The sequence below is a fragment of the Anomalospiza imberbis genome, chromosome 34, assembly GCF_031753505.1.
Source record: "Anomalospiza imberbis isolate Cuckoo-Finch-1a 21T00152 chromosome 34, ASM3175350v1, whole genome shotgun sequence".
NCBI classification, from domain to species: domain Eukaryota; kingdom Metazoa; phylum Chordata; class Aves; order Passeriformes; family Viduidae; genus Anomalospiza; species Anomalospiza imberbis.
Window position 1 is genome coordinate 428,002 of NC_089714.1, and position 3,653 is coordinate 431,654.

Here is a 3,653-nt window from a genome sequence, read left to right on the forward strand (position 1 = left end):
CAGTCTGCTCTGTGATGTCACAAAATCTGCCCTGTGATGTCACAGCCCAGCCTGTGATGTTACAGACACCCTGTGATGTCATAGCCAGCTCTATGATGTCATAGCCACCTTTGTGATGTTATGCAGCCTCGCTGTGATGTCACAGCCTGCTCTGTGATTTCACAGTCAGCTCTGTGATGTCACAACCCACTCTGTATTGTCTCAGCCTTCTCTGTGACATCACACAGCTGCTCTGTGATGTCACAGAGCCCTTTTCTATGATGGCAGAGTCTTCTCTGTGGCCTCACAGCCCGTTCTGTGATGTCACACTGCCAGCCTGTAATGTCACAGCCGACTTTGTGACATCACAACCTCCTCTGTGATGTCACATCCTGCTATGTGATGTCACATAATAAACCAGTGATGTCACAGCCCACTGTATGATGTCACAACCTGGTCTGTGATGTCACACAATCACAGAATCACAGAATTGCTGGGTTGGAAGAGACCTTTAAGGTCATCAAGTCCAACCCATGCCCTAACACCACCTCAGCTAAACCATGGCACTGAGTGCCACATCCAGTCTTTTTTTAAACACATCCCAGGATGGTGACTCCACCACCTCCCTCGACAGACAATTTCAGTACTTTATCACCCTTTCCATAAATAACTTTTTTCCTAATATCCAACCTAAATTTCCCTTGGTGCAGCTTAAGACACTGTCCTCTGGTTCTGTCAGTTGCTGTGAGGAGAGAGACACGACCCCCACCTGACTGCAACCACCTTTCAGGGAGTGTGGAGAGTGATAAGGTCACCTCTGAGTCTTCTCCAGGATAAACAACTCCAGCTCCCTCAGGCATTCCTCACAGGACTTGTGTTCCAGACCCCTTGTAACAGATAAGAGAAGTCTCTTTGTTCATCATTAAACAGGAACTCAGGCAAAGGAAGAGGTTTTTTGTGAGTAACAGGAAACCCGAGGATATGCTGACTCCTTAGTTTGATGGTACAACTAGGGTCGGGAGGTGTGTAACCATCTATGGAAAGATTGTTACAGGGTCATAAACCCCCAGCGAGGAAGAGGAGGAGAGCCTTCATCCAGACGACCACCAGAGAGCAGGCGGCGACCCCCTAGCAACTGGAGGCGCACGCGCAGAGTACTCCCGGAAAAGCCACAAACGCGGAAGAAGGGGGAGAATAACGGACCGTGGGAAAAGGGAAGCGGTGTGAGCCTTGGCGGAGCACTGACTCCCCGGCTGCACCCAGCGCTGTTTGCTTGTCATTGCTTGCTGTAATCAATAAAATTCTTTTTATCAATCCCTAAAGGATCAGACAAATTATTTACTTTAACTTATAACACGTGTTCCCTGCTCCTGCTGCTTGCCCCATCTTCAAAGCCTCTCCCTCGGGCTCTTCCTCCCGTGCAGAGCAGCTCTCCTGGACAGGGACGGCAGATGGCACAGCTGGGAAGCAAAGGGAGCACTGAGTCAGTATGGGGACGTTTTCCTTGGCAGCAGCTGCACTTCCATCAGGGAAGGGAAGATCTCAGAGCCTCCCCAGGAGGGTTAGAAAGAAAAAGCAGCCGAGCGGGCCAGGTTGTGGTGAGCGCAGCCGCGGCGGGACTGTCCCGCAGCCCCGGCAGCCCGGCACAGCCGGCACAGCTCCCGGGCCCTGCCGGCACAGCTGCCTTGCCCAAGGACAGCCCCTGTGCCGGCCGGGGCAGCTGCGCTGAGCAGCCCCGGCACGGGTAGGGCCCGCTGCTGCCCCGCCGGGCAGTGCCCACGGCCACAGCCCACGCCACCCTCAGCCCCACCCTGCCTCCCCGGCCCTGTGGCCTCACCCGGGCTCTCTCCAGCGTGGCAGCAGCAGGTCCCCGTTCCCTGCTCTTGCTGCTGGCCTTCAGCTTCTCCCTGCTGGCTCCCGTCAGTCTCCGGCTGTCCTCGAGGTCTCCGCTGCAGCTGTGGCAAAGGCGGAGGCTCTGTAACTGGTTCCAAGGCCTGGCAGAGCTGCAGTCCCGGAGCCCTCTGTGCTCCCTGCCAGCCCCCTCCATCCCCTCAGCCCCGCCATGCTCTCGGCAAACCCCCAGCCCCCTTCAGTTTCTTCAGCCCCTCACAGTCCTCTCAGCCCCTCAGTCCCTTCTGACCCATCCCGTCCCCCTAGACCCGCCACCCCTCGGCCTGTGCCACTTCCCTGTCACCTCAGTGCCACCATCGCCCTCGGCTGCCCCACAGCCCTCAGCCCCAGCAGCACCTCAGGGTCACCGTCCCTTCAGCGTCACCGCCCCCTCAGCCCCCTCAGTCTCACCGTCCTTCAGCAGCTCCTCAGGGGACAGTGCCTGGGGCCACCGGCAGCTCCCACCGCTCCAGGGACACCCGGGGATGGAACTGCTGCTCCGCCCGGCCCGGCCGCCAGCTCGGACCCAGCACAGGGAGAGGGGACACAGGGGGCACGGGGGAAAAGCAAGAGGTGAGGGAGGAAGCAGAGCAGGGGAAGATTTAAAAATGCAGCCTAGACCTACACAGCTTCATTTATGCATCTAAACCTCCATGTAACTGTAACTAAATAGCAAAACATATTTACACATATATATAAATGTTACTCTATAAATATATAAATTTAAATCTCAAAATGTGTAAACATAACTACATATATGAAAATATAAATCTATCGCATCTATAATGATATATATAAGTTTAACTATATAAACACACCTCTATAAATCTATAAATGTATCTATATTGATATATAACTAGAACTGCAGAAATCTATAAATCTATGTATAAACAGAGGGATTCCACCTGCCCGATAGTCATAGGCTCTCCCTCTGATCCTCCTTCTTACGCAGGGCAGCCCTCCTGGCGAGGTAGATCAGGTGGATATCTGGGAAACAAAGGGAATGCTGGGTCAGTATTGGCCTCTGTGCATCTTTCCCTTTGGAAGTAACTGTCCTTCCACCAGGGACTATCAGACATGGCCTGAAAGGCAGACTCTCACTTGGCAATTTGAAACCTGCTCTTTAAAGAACAGGCATTCTTCCAAGTTTTCAAAACTTATGAAGTATCCCAAAACTTTTAAGTATCCCAATAAACTCACAGCACTCACAGTGCAAATAGCACCCACGAGAGCTTGAAACACAGTCCCAGCTGCCACAGAGAAGCCCGGGATTGTTCTTTCTCTGAGGACAGACAGACCTCAGTCCTCACTGAAATGGCTGAAGCTGAGGGGTGCTGGGGGCTGAGTTATGAACTGGCACCGTTCCCTGCCACCTACAAACTGCCCTCTGCAGTGAGCAACAGCTCCTCCAAAACAACCACCAGCTCTGGGATGAACAGCTGGGAGGGAAAGAGCTCCCTACCAGGCCTGCAGGCTGCACCAGCTTTGCACAAGAATGCCGATCCAAAGGGCTCTCTCTGTCCTTTAGTTCTCCCTAATTTGGGGTAATTTCAGTTTTTCCTTGAGCTACTGGATTTATGACTAATGATTTGTTTAGTCTCACAGCTTCTGCTGCTTGCATTTTTAATGTATCTCACAACAGCTACCAGCAGACTGGTACTACATTGATTTAATGCTTGGAGACAAAAAGCTCAGACTTCTACACTGGCTTTTTGCTGGGGTTTTCTTCTCTTGCTTCAAGAGTCACTCAGTGTTGCCTCCAGAGCACTCACACCCAGCAGCAA

The 3,653-nt window shown here is 52.7% G+C and overlaps 1 long non-coding RNA gene across 1 annotated transcript; it reads right to left on the minus strand.

The window, feature by feature from the left end:
* Nucleotides 1-1,360: 1,360 nt before the first annotated feature.
* Nucleotides 1,361-2,491, minus strand: LOC137464030 (uncharacterized). Its single transcript, XR_010994049.1, has 3 exons — nt 2,281-2,491; nt 1,817-1,934; nt 1,361-1,439 (listed from the first exon to the last, which is right to left on the minus strand). It is a non-coding gene; the product is annotated as an uncharacterized lncRNA (long non-coding RNA).
* Between the last annotated feature and the right edge of the window lie 1,162 nt (nt 2,492-3,653).